The following is a 12,941-nucleotide window of genomic DNA, read 5'->3' on the forward strand; positions in this document are numbered from 1 at the left end:
CACTGGGTCAAAATGAAGACCTACCAGCTCCAGTACCTGCCTTCAATAGCGCCTAATAGCAGATGCCCAGGAGGGAATATAAGATAGGCTGAATGTATAGTCATTATCTCCCTAGAATGTTCTCACACTTCTGGGAATTTCACCCCCAGGACTTCCTAATAGATGGTGTCTGTGCCTCAGTTCATGTCTTACATAAACTCTCTTCCCCCTCATTTTGAGCCAATATAAATTTCCAGCACCTGCAGTCTCTCAGAGCATCACGCCACGCTACGCAGGGCACGATGATGTTTTGAACCTACCATCAGCTAATGTAACTTGAATCCGTAGCTCTTGTATTGGAAGAGGCAGGAAACAATCAATTCTTATTTACTTTCTCAAGGCCACTTGGGATTTTATAGATCTCCACTGAATTCTCCCTTACTCTTCTGCAGGCTGAAGAACCACCGTGGCCAGAGAGGCTGCCTGGCTGACACTCGGAGTCAGGGAGAAGTGCTACAGTCCCAGACTCAGCCTCAGCAGCTCCTCTCTCGTGATCTCTGCCATAGTTGTATTTCTAATATGCAATTCCTCACTCACTCACGTCCTTCTGTGTGTTCACTAACCTTTGACCAGAAAAGAAACGCCGGATGTGGTCCTGCTTTACCACACACCACAGTCACAGTAGGCACTGATGCACTTAAGGCCAAGATGAAAACAAATTCACACAGGCAGATGACAAGCTGTTAGTGCTAAGAAAGAGAGAAGAGTCTCATGTGTGAACATATCCTAATGCAAGAATTAAGGGTTTTTTCTTTATTTTTACAAACTCAAAATAATAATAGTAAGAACCAGAGTAGCTGGCTGATTTACTTTCACACCTACTCCTGCTTCCTTAGAGTGCCTGCCTGCTTTCCCCAGGCACCCCGTGCAGAAAGACGTAATTAAAAAAGCAATGGGGGGGTCAGGAAAGGAAGGAGGACTAAGCATTAAGTCTTCAAAAAGGCTTATTTGATAAAAGATTCAGTGGAATTTTCTTATATCAAGACTGGTAAGCAAAGAATGCATCTGCAGGGATCCTAATGCCATTTTACTTGGAGGAGTTTCAAACTCTACACTGTGATTCCCTTCTTTGCAGTATCCTTTGAGATCTTAGAATAGCAAGTGAAAAGACCTTAAAACATCATTACCCTTCTGTAGACATCTGCCAGTTTTTAGTGCACAGAGACATGGGAGAAGCGTTGGTACCAAGCAAGATTCAGAGATTTTCCTGAATAAAATCTGAAGAAAAATCAGATTATGAGCCCATGTATTTGAGATTCTTCTATCTTTCGCCAAAGCAGAAAAGAACATCAAAACAAATGGTCGTAAACTCCACTGAAAACAAATCCCGCCCAGGAACAGCCCTGTATTCTGACAAAGGAATGGGATCTCATTAGGACTGAAGGGAGATTTGGCCAGCACACCTGGACTGGGTTATGGATCCAGGGACCAAAGAGCATCACATCCAGAATAACCCCATAACGAGGCACACTCACAAGCAGAAAGAATACAGTGCCTAAAATCCTCTATCAATTTTGCAAGCTACATGACCCCCTCCCACATTAAATCAAAAGCAGTGCCTTACTTTTCAGATTCCTCCCAAACCAGCTCCATTCTCAAGCTTTCACCAGCTGCCTCCACAGAGCTGCCTCCTCCTTCAGCCCTTGCACCTCTGCATTCTCCTCCAGCAATGCTTCTCCCACAGCCCACACCACGCTGTGCGATGTCTCCCGCTGCTATAGCTCCTAGGATTTTGCTGCTGTTATTTAAGGATGGGAAAGCTCAATGGGGACATGTATAAAACGAGGTCTTTCCTCACTCCAAAGAACTTATTGTTTGCTTTAGCACAGACCATTTTATTCCCTTCCTGTGAGAAATATCCAAGCGTGCATGAGATGTTACAGGAGAAACAAGAAGTGCGCACATACCCCCAAAACAGCAGCCCAGTTTACACCCCACAAGATCAGTCTTCCCTCTCACCATCAGATCATCCTGTCTCACTTACGTTGATCACTTTGGACAGGGTGTTCTCAATATAAGCGCCTGGGACTCGACACCACTGTTTCTCCTTCTCTTTAGTGACAAGGAAACAGTTGCAGCTTGGCATAGAACACAATCCAGGTGCCTCTCTTTTTTTTTTTCCACAGGTAGTTATTTATATGATGAAGGGGAAATAGCTAAACTATCTTCATTTTCTGTAACTGATAAATCTAAGAGAAACATCAGTCTTTTTTTTAACAATGGTTTTCCTAAAAGCGACAATAAAAAAATGATATTGTCCTTCCATGCAGCATAAGACTCAGGATAAATGAATCCACCCACAGCTGAAGAAACCCCATTTATTGATTTACTGAATTGCCAAGGCAGTTGAGCTGTTTTATGAGTTAGCGATTGCAAATGGGTCATATGCAAGTTGCAGCAGCAGGCACCAGGGTGACACGGCACCACTTGTCCCCTGGGACAGCTCGGAATAGTCTTCAGTACAGCTCCATCAACACAGTTAACATCCAAGTCATGCATTTTTTCACTCTGCTAAATCTCTGCCCAGATGTTAGGAAGAAAAACAAAACAAATGGAAAGCAAATCCTAAAGCGATATAGACGCTGCTTAAACAGAACCCTAGGGTGTCTCTGTAAATTCAAGAGCACGCCTAAACATAGTACTAGAAATATTACACTGCACATAGACATAACCGTTCTGATTAACGAGGCTCTGTAATGAGCTATACAAGCTACAGGAGAAAGCCGATATACTTGCTATAACTGGTCCCATTTTTAACTTGCCAGTTGATTGCACATCCTAAGATTGCACATCTTCAATGAATTGAACACTCATTAGTATTTGCCTGAGATAGGTGAAATTTGAAAGACAATTGGTTTAGTACCACTGAACATCTCAGAAATATAAACTGCCCAGTTGGAAAACAGGTTGAGTATTGCCAATATTAGCCAAGCTTTCAGCTGACACTGCTAACTACGTTCACAGAAAAAAAAACAACTCCATTCTGATTACACTGTCTGGATCTCTGCAGCCCAGGAGCTCCCCATATCACACAATCACGCTGACTTTGTTTTATGCATGGCAAATTGTCAAGATGCCAAGAGGTCAGAAAACAGACCCCAGTTTAATCTCTGCTGTGCAGAATACATTAAGAAGATGATTCCAGGTCTGATTCACACCTCTGCCTGCCAGAGATAATCTGAGTGCCTTGCATGTCATGGACGCAAGGAGTCAGACACACCTGGTGCAATCTGCCTATCAAGTGGCATGGAAATTACTGTTTCAATGTTGTAAGCAAAGCCTGAGCCCACGGGGTCCTATCTACCAAAGAAGGCTCATTTGTGCCTGCAGTTCCCCATCATCACTGGGTCTTTTTACTTTACCAAGCGCTTGTAGGACTAGACCCAGAACAACCCAGAACAAACGAGTCCTAGTTTCTGGGCCCCTCCTCAGCTTTAGAGCCACACTCCCTCTTGAAAGGTACCCATTTCCCCTCGTTTTAACAAGCAAAGGTAGTAAATTGACCCTCATAAACTAATAAAGTTACAGCGAATCTACGAAGCAGCAGATGTTTATTTGCAGCAGGGTACCGCTTAGGTGATGAAAACAGAGGCTTTACCAACCATGAGTGTATTTCCAGAAGAGATCCGAGGCCACTCATCTTCACAAATTCAGTCTCCGCAGATGGTAGCTAAACACTTCACAAAACATCAAGAAGCAGCACAGAAATATGATGCAAAATAGAGCTAAAAGTCAAAGCCTCGACCCAAACTCACAGAAGTCGAATCTCAAGGCAGAGGGTCCTTTTTGTGAGTGGCATTTCTGAGTGCAGCTAGGAAGCAGCATGCCGTAACAGCAGGATGAAAATAAACAGAACCTGTAACCCTACCTCACCTATTTAACAGCTTTATTCAATTGGTAGAACTTACATGACAGAAATGGTCAAATTTGTTTTCTTAAATGAGAGCAGAAGCTGTCACAGAAAGGCATTGACCAGTCAAGCGTTCGTGTTCCTTGGGAAAAAACAAATCTCCAAGGTACAGGGTACCCTGTAGTTTAGTAAATGTAAAGAGAAAGAGATTTGGCTTTATTTTACTTGGAATAAGATGCACAGATTTTCTTTACTCTCCTCTAGAAAGTAACTTTTCTACTATTTCAACACTATTTCTCCTATACCTAGGTTTGAATTATAGGACTCTGGGAGAAACTTAATTTAGTTCCTCAAAGTACATTCCTCTTCAATACCAGGCTCCTACTCAAATCCACGGAAAATTATGCCACAAATTACCACATGAAGAAAAATCTTGTAAACAACAGGATAAAGAAATTGTGTGAGGAAAACATTTTTTTCCCCTTCACTGTTAAAGTGTGGGGTTTTATAAACAAGCTGTAAAACTCTACCAGAGTATTTCCAATGAAATTTAGTTTTCACTAAGAAACTTGCTATATTTTTCTTACAGTAACTGTAGGAAGAAGCATATTAAAGACCCTCTAGTGGCTTGTAGAAAGACATGGAGTAGAAAAAGTTTAATCGAGATGGAGATGTTTCTAGACAGCATATTAAAAAAACTGCAGTGTGGAGCGTAGATCCCTAGCAATTTTTGACAAGACGGATTATTGTGCTATGGATGGTAAAGGAATGCATTTTGCTGACTGACCAGGGCTGCCTACACACCTCACAGCTATTGCTCAGTATCTGGACCAGGGTTTTATCTTAACGCATCAGAGAAACAAGTTAAGAGCTTTTTGGGTTTCTTTCCCCAAAAGTATATCTCCATGGACCTTAGTGACCCTGCCAAGTCACTTAAAAATTAATAGAAGCGCAGTGCATTTCTGTTCCATCTGGAGCATAGCATGGCTATCAGCACTGACTCAGAGCCTTGAAGTCAGGAGTAAACATCCGGATCGCAGGAGAGGTCACTGTACTTCAAATACGGATGTTCTGAAGGGACTTGGAATAACATTCCTAATGAGTTCAAGAAATTGGCATTATAAGCCCATATCACCTTATTACTGTCTCTGAATATTCCTTTTGTTATCTCTGCTGATAATGAAAGTCATACTTAATAGTACTCAACATTGCCAAAGGAAAGGGAGCCACAAAAGCAGCTCACAAGCAGCACAAGTCTTGAGGAAACTTCCATGTGTGAAATTCAGATCAGGTCTCTTCAGACAGTTGTGCCTTCCATTCCTACGCATATATACAATAGCAGCAGGGCTTGAATTTTGACCTTTGCAACTTTTCTTGTAGAGATAAACTACTTTACAGCTACATCTGTCCTCATGGCTCTGACTGGACAACAAGCACACTCTACTCCCTGACGTGTGCTTGCTGTAGGAATGCCCATTAGATTATGAAAGTAATTACATTAGCAGCAGTTCTGATCCCTCACCAATATGTTGTTTCAGGAGATTATGCTGCTTACATTAATTGAATGAGAAAAATCCCTACCTAGTTTAATGGAAGATTGCTTTAAATGCTAATTAATAGCTAATTTTCCATCATAGTTGTTTCCTACTAAACATGTAAAACGATATGCCAACGGCCAGTACCAGATCCCATACCAAATCCCCTCCCATAACCACTGAAACTGTTATTTATGCTTTTAAGTAGCAGAAATACCCTCTAAATTTGTAGTTGCTGTAAATAACTTCCAATCCATTCAAGTACTAATTAGGCTGTTGCTTTCAGGCAGTAAAAATAACACTGCAACACTTTAAATGCTGCAAGAAATAATTTCTTAAATGTTTCCTCTGTCAGCTATCCGCGCTTCCCTTTAGCCCTTCAGCTGCTTCTAGCTGGAATGTCACCACCAGGCCAGCCAGCTCACTGCAGCCCTGGCAGGGCAGGCAGCAGCCACCCACTTGCATATATGACCCATCAGCTAATGCTTCCACAGGCTCCTCAGGAACCTCATGAGGCTGCAGGGTCTGGGGATTGGTGTTTATCCTTAACGCAAACCTCCTGTGCTACTTCCCAACAGGAGCTCAGGAAACCCCTACTTCCATCCTTAGGCCCAGAGTGTCAACTCCGAAGCTGCTGTCTGAGGCACTGCATGTTAATATATATCCCAGTTCTTCACATCAGCTCGGTCTGAAGGGGCTCTTTGCTCCAGCTGCATTGCCAGTGGGGCGTGCAGACCCCTACCAGACCAGGACCTGCATGAGACGTCTGTCCAGGACTGGTTGTGCATCCTGCGGACACCACTCGCACCTGCCAGGCTCATGGGCACAGCAGATGGAGAATGCATTCTCTCTCCCTGAAGAACAGGTTCACCACCATCCAACCCCTCTACATGAGCAGAGGCCACACAACACAGGTGCACCCACACGTTTTTCACCCACAATGAGACCAGAAGTTATACAGTCAATCGATCCAGGATATGGCAGTCAAGAGGTACAGGAAGCAATGCATTTTAGGGTTCTTTACTACCTCTGGTTTCAAGAAATTGGGTATGAGAAAAGCCTTCCTCTTGCTTAGCGGCTGCCTACTTCAGCATGTGTTTAAATCCACATTTCATTCTCCTGCTCTACAAACCTGGAATTTTGCCAAACAGCATCCAGGGGAAGCCTGCAGGATCTGAATGAACATCTGTCACTTAAGTTTCTCTATCCAGAAGCAGTCACTCCTGCTAGTGAACACACAGCACGAGGGAGATGTCAAAAGCTTCCCTTCCTTCCCAGGCTGCCATCACTTTTCTGCAAGACTCATGTATGGAAGAATTTGCAAAGACAGTGACCACCTGGGAATGTGTCAATTTACACCCTTTTACCAGGCCAGCTAAAATCCCCGCTGATTTACGTTCTACACAGGATCTAAGGGAGAAGCTGAGGGAGAGCCCTTGAGCAAACAGAGGCAAAGTACAGACTGTGCCTCTCCCTGTGCTCCAGCAGATAGGCCTGTTGTCGACCTTTAGCACTGAGCCATGACATCCACAGAACTCCGCCCAGAACTCTGCCCCAGTGCACTTTCCTGCCACACAGCAGCCGCCACAAGTCTCAGCCAAGCACTTTTACACTAGGGTACATGAAGCTGGACTGCCATGAGACCAAGCTCATTTCCCCTTGCTTGACACAGCACGCAATTCCATGTAAGCAATCACTACACAGAAGCAGTGTTTGCCATCCAACTCCCCAATACAATTGGCAGAAATTGGCAGTTAAGTGCACGTAAAGAGAATTTCAGTCACCAGCTCACTTCCTACACCCAGTACTGGGATTAAAACCAGGCTCTAAACAGTACAGAAATCCAGACTGCACTGGAGCGTACAAGGTGCCCCTTCCCATGTTACAGGCTGCCACTGGTAACTACTAAAGCTCTCTGGATAACAGGGGAGAGCCAAAACCTAAATCCACCCTCTCCTTACACAGAAGGCCATCTCCCATACTTGACAAGTGCTCTCTAAGGAGAGGCTTCCTTACTGTTAAGGACTGTGGTAGGACAACATTAGCTGTTAGAGGGTGAATGCCACTCTGGCAGATGAAAGCATCCAATTACATTAAACATGCAGAATCCATTACAGTTAAATGCCTCATACCAAGAGAAAAAAAATATAACGTCCTCAGTCTGTATGTTGGCAGGACACCAATTTATTACTCCTGCTAGCTCTGAGAAGACCAGAGCTGTTGCAGGGCGATGTGAATGCTGTAGCTTGGACAAGGGACAGGCAGCAGCATGGAGAGGAAGACGATTAGCAGAAGACAGCTTTCTGGTGGGTAGACTGAAATCACAGCAGGTCCCAGGACAACTTCTGACAAATCTCAACCTGTCAAGAAAACAGCCAACATTCTGTCAGTCCACTCAACTACAAACATACAATACAAATATACAGATTTCAAATCCCCCCTCAAACTCTAATAGACAGCAAGGGTTCCTTTGCAACAGCAGAAACTTCCTCCTTGCCAGGCACTCTGAATAGGACGTACTTTAGCTGTTTATCCAATGAAGTTCTGGCAAGAACACTTTCTGGATCATTAGCAAAATCTTATCAAGCAGCCAAGTTTTCAGAAGATGGGAAATTCCTGATCTTCTGAAAAAAGAGGAGGAAAAATAAAAACACCAAAAGCAATGCCTCTCTTGCAAATAGACACACTGCAGGAGGCTGACTTTCATCCACACTTCTCCAAGGCACTGAAGACCAGTCATTCAGAGAGGGTGGGGGACACAAAAAAGATCAAGAAAAGCTCCCCGACTCTGCAAGAATCATCAGTTAAACACTGCTCAAGTGGGTCAAAACAAAAAAGCTATGCCTATGCCCTTTAAAGTTAAACTGAAACCTGTCAGAGCTCTGCCATTTACCCGAGATCTTTTGAAAGCAAGAATTCTTTCACCTTTTATCCTAGTCTTTTACGCATGTCAGTGTTATACAATCAGTGATACTGGGATATGTGCAGACAGCACCCCCCAGTGCCACCCACCCTCAAAGCACACAGCACATATGCAGCTTCCTTCCAACAGAGGTGCAACAATATATAGCCTCAACATAAAGCCACAAGGAACTGCAGCATCTTGCATTTGTGGGATCAGTCAATCTGGCTAAAGTAGAAGTTTATATCAGCACAGCACTGGGGAAAAAAGTCAGGAGTAATCATGACAGCTGTGCTTCAGCACAATATTAAAGGCAATCGCATTTCATATATATTTGAAATATCTTCCTGTGCATAACAAATGACAAGAGATGGAAACTTGAGCATTTAAATAGGTGTCAATACTTGGGTCCAACACTGAAAAGGGATTATGCTGCAATGCCCTAATCTATACATCTGTCAAACCTCTGGGGACACTAACCTCTTGAAGTATTTCAGGAGCAGCTCCTTTGTGGAAAGGTCACTTTTCCCCCCATTTATACTACTTAACATAGGTGGATCAAAAACTTACCATTTTCCCCTGCCAGAGGGGCCCATATGGTGGAGCAAACCAGACAACAGCCCTCATCACATGATTCATCGCCACCAGCTACAGCCATCACACATCAGGTTTCCCAGAGGCTCAACACCTCCACTCTGCCTTTAAGGGTCCCTAGGAGTAAAACCAAACAGTGAGCATCAGGACCTCCCAGGGTTGGGGACACAGCAACACTTGCCCACTGGTGCATCAGACATGATTTGGCTTGAACAGTGAGAAATCAACACTGTCGCTCTGATGGGGAAAAAAGTCAGTCATCACTTACACCAGCAAGCACCTGGGGGGTTATGTGGCTGCACACCCACGGCAGCCGGGTCACACCGCCGCCTCTGTCCACAGATCCACAGGGACCAAGTGAACTAATGGCAGAGGAGGCAGCAGAGCCACTTGTGGACACTTGGGTCCACCACTGAAAACTTATAGGACCTGCACTCCCTCAAGCTGGCCAGCAAGGGGCAGGGCAAAGACCACTACCTCTCCTCAAAAAGGATACACTTGAGCCAGGAGTTCCTGTCCTTTTCTGGGGCAGCTGCTCTGAGCAATCACCCACTTATCTCTGCCTCTAGGCAGGTAGTCCTTAAAATGAGCTCTCTGAGCAGAAGGCATCAGGGAAACAGGACAGAGCTGTAAACCACCATCCTGCTCCAGTTCAGCCAGCACTCACTGGTGCAGCTTGTACATTCCTGCCCTGCTGGTTCCAGTTCACTTGACACACCAGCCACTTTTAATATGCTGGAATAGAAGCAACAGGAGGCACAAAGGGCCTTGTTGCAATGCTTCTGCACGAGGAAAACCTCTGTGCTTCCACCACTACAATATCTAAGCAAATGCTCAAATCTACAATTGGTCAAGACTCTTGGAAGCAACTTCCTCGCAGAAAAGCATTACATCCCTCCACGCCCCCGTATTTAATTTCAAGTAGCAATAAAATTGCTCCTTTAAGGACTTACCATTCTTACTTGCTAGAAGTTCAGGCATGGTAGAGCAAATCAGGCAACAGCCCTCATCACACAATTCATCACCACAGCTACAGCCATCGCATCAGGTTTCCCAGAGGTTCAACACCCCCACTCCGCTTTTGAGGATCCCTAGGAGTAAAACCAAACAGAACAGTGAGCACCAGGACCTGCCAGGGTTGGAGACAGAGCAGCACTTTCCTGCTGGTGCATCAGACACAATCTGGCTTGAACAGTGAGAAATCAACACTGTCGCTCTGATGGGGAAAAAAGTTAGTCATCACTTACACCAGCAAACACCCAGGGGTTATGTGGCTGCACACCCACGGCAGCCGGGTCACACTCCTAATGGCAGAGGAAGTGGCAAAGCCACTTAGGTCCACCACCGAACACTCATAGTATCTGCAACCCCCTCACACTCCCTCAAGCTGGCCAGCAATGGGCAGGGCAAAGAGGAGACAAACAGCACTTCCTTTCCACGCTTCAGCCAGGAGGGTTCCTGTCCCTTTGTGGGGCAGCTGCTCAGAGCAGATCACCCACTTGTCTCTGCCTCCAGGCAGGGTGTTCCTTAAAATGAGGTCTGTGAACACACCACATCAGGGAAACAGGACAGAGCTGTAAACCACCAACCTGCTTCCAAGCTCAGGCAGCACTGGTACAGGTTGCAGATTCCTGCCATACTGTTTTCCTGTTTACTTGCTACATCTGCCACTTTGGACATGCTGGAATAGGAGCAACAAGGGGCACAAAGGGCCTTGTTGCAATGCTTCTGCATGAAGAAAATCTGTTTCCACCTCTACAATATCTAGGCTAATGATCCAATCTACAAGTTGGTCAAGCCTTCAGGGACAAAGATTTTGGAAGCAACTCCATCAGTGAAACGTATTGCCTCTTTTTAATCCCATTTAAACCACCAATAAACAGTTCCTGTAAGGGCTTACCATTCTTATTTGGAAGATGTACGGGCATGGTGGAACGTATCAGGCAACTGCCCTCATCATACATTTCATCACCACCAGCTACAGCCATCAGGTCTCCCAGAGGCCCAACGCCTCCCTTGCTGAGCCCTAGGAGTAAAACCAAATGGAGCAGTTAGTGTCAGGCCCTACCAGGGATGGGGACACAGCAGCACTTCCTGCTGGTGCATCAGACATGATTTGGCTTGAACAGTGAGAAATCAACACTGTCGCTCTGATGGGGAAAAAAGTCAGTCATCACTTACACCAGCGAGTGCTATGGGGTGCACACCTACAGCCGCTGTGCCACGCTCTCACCTCTGCCCACAGACTCACGGGCAAGGGGTGACTTCATGCAAGCCCTTCCTAAAAAGGAGCTTACTGGCTGGCGTGCTTAACAGGCACATGGGACAGTCGAAATAGTGCACAAATCCAGAAAAAAAACCCACAACCTATGGGGCTTCTGCAGCAGACCACAAGGGAGCCAAGCCGGATATAAGGGAGGAAGCAGGCAGAGAGGTGGTGATGCACTTCTGCAGGCCCACCCTCTATGGCCCTGTGAGTCTCCCCCTCATTCTGCTGGTCCTTAATTAGTTCATGGGCCAAAAGGCTACAGCAAGCTATGGGAGCATTCCAGGAAAGAGCGCTCACACCGCAGTGATACAAGTAGTTACTGTAACAGAAAGCGGAATCTCTTGATTTAAGCTGAAGTAGAGTGAAGTTCATGCAAGTAACTAGTTTTTATGAAAGCTAGACAGAATGTCCCTCTGATAACATGTCTTGTACAGCTTTTTTTCAAATTGTGTTTTTGCAGACACTGTTCCGTCTTGTGTTGAGAATGACCTGTGCCTAATAATTTTGTCTTTTTCTATAATCCCCGTTTGCAGTCTTATCACCCATGCAAGGTCAGACAGCTGGAGCCAGCCCCAGATTAGCAAGAGATTTGGTTGTTGTGAAGGGCATCGTAACACTAAAATTTACACACACGCGTGTAAAATGGCAAACACATTCCACACCCAGCGCTTGTCTGGCTGCTGCCTTCCAGCACTGACAGGCGCTACAAGAAAGCTGCGGAGAGGCTTTTTACAAGGGCATGGAGTGATGGGATGAAGGGGAAAGATTTAGATTAGATATCAGGAAGAAATCCTTCACAATGATAGCGGTGAGGCACTGGCAAAGGTGGCCCAGAGAAGCAGTGACTTCCCCACCCCTGGAGGGGTTCAAGGCCAGGCCGGTGGCGCTGGGAGCAGCCGCATCCCGTGGGATGGCCCTGCCCATGGCGGGGGGGTACTGGAACGGCTTTGCGATCCCTCCCAGCCGAAGCCATTCTGCGATTCCGTGGGATCGCTCCCTCGCGTCGCTCTCGCCCGGTGAAGGGCACTTGCTGCCTAGAACTTCAAAAACAGTCCTAGAATTTACTTGTCTGCCTTCTCGGTATCAACACAGCACGGAGGCGCCCTCGGGGCCGGGCTGACACCAACAATGCCGGCAGATAAGCTATGGAGTTTTAGAAAGCGACATCCTTATCGGGCAACGGGAGGCAGTGATCCCGTAACCACGTGCACCGAGAGCAAAGCTGCGGATAGAGCAGATTTCCCACTTGCATGAACGTGTGTAAATTTCCCCAGAAATTTTATGTATATTCCATTATGTTCCAGGGACTGATTTTAAGGTTATTAGGAGCTTCACACCCGACAAATCTCTTGCTGATCTGGAGCCAGCTGCGTGCTCGACCCTGCCTTAGAGACAGGGAAACGCTGCACGCAGGGGCGACAGAGGAGCAGAGACCGGTGATCGGCACGAATCACACTGAACACAGGACGAGATCATCGCCAAAAGCTCAACAGCGTCTGGAAAAATAGTGCTTGAAAGAAAACATGCGATCAGAGGCACATTCTGCATAACCTTCAAAAAATAAAGTTATTTAGTTGAAACTTAACTCTACTTTATGTTAAATCAAAAAAGTTCCGCTTCTTGTAACAGACACCACTTCTTGTATTGGGGCCGCCGAGGTCGGAAAGGGAGAGGAGGGAAGCGAGGCCGCGGCCGCCAGCAGGGGGAAGGAAGGGAACGCGCAGCCCCAGCAGCCACGAGCCCAGCCCAGAC

The 12,941-nt window shown here is 45.8% G+C and overlaps 1 long non-coding RNA gene and 3 other non-coding genes across 4 annotated transcripts; all 4 read right to left on the bottom strand.

Moving 5' to 3' along the window:
- Window positions 1–7,590: 7,590 nt before the first annotated feature.
- On the bottom strand, window positions 7,591–10,029 carry LOC128853862 (uncharacterized). The gene is made up of 3 exons (XR_008452669.1): window positions 9,874–10,029; window positions 8,897–9,037; window positions 7,591–7,784 (listed from the first exon to the last, which is right to left on the bottom strand). It is a non-coding gene; the product is annotated as an uncharacterized LOC128853862 (long non-coding RNA).
- On the bottom strand, window positions 9,104–9,194 carry LOC128853871 (small nucleolar SNORD12/SNORD106). Its single transcript, XR_008452685.1, has one exon. It is a non-coding gene; the product is annotated as a small nucleolar SNORD12/SNORD106 (small nucleolar RNA).
- Window positions 10,030–10,082: 53 nt separating the features above from the next.
- Window positions 10,083–10,173, bottom strand: LOC128853869 (small nucleolar SNORD12/SNORD106). The gene has a single exon (XR_008452683.1). It is a non-coding gene; the product is annotated as a small nucleolar SNORD12/SNORD106 (small nucleolar RNA).
- An 843-nt stretch (window positions 10,174–11,016) lies between these two features.
- On the bottom strand, window positions 11,017–11,107 carry LOC128853870 (small nucleolar SNORD12/SNORD106). The gene has a single exon (XR_008452684.1). It is a non-coding gene; the product is annotated as a small nucleolar SNORD12/SNORD106 (small nucleolar RNA).
- Between the last annotated feature and the right edge of the window lie 1,834 nt (window positions 11,108–12,941).

The sequence above is a fragment of the Cuculus canorus genome, chromosome 16 (assembly GCF_017976375.1).
Source record: "Cuculus canorus isolate bCucCan1 chromosome 16, bCucCan1.pri, whole genome shotgun sequence".
Classification (NCBI taxonomy): domain Eukaryota; kingdom Metazoa; phylum Chordata; class Aves; order Cuculiformes; family Cuculidae; genus Cuculus; species Cuculus canorus.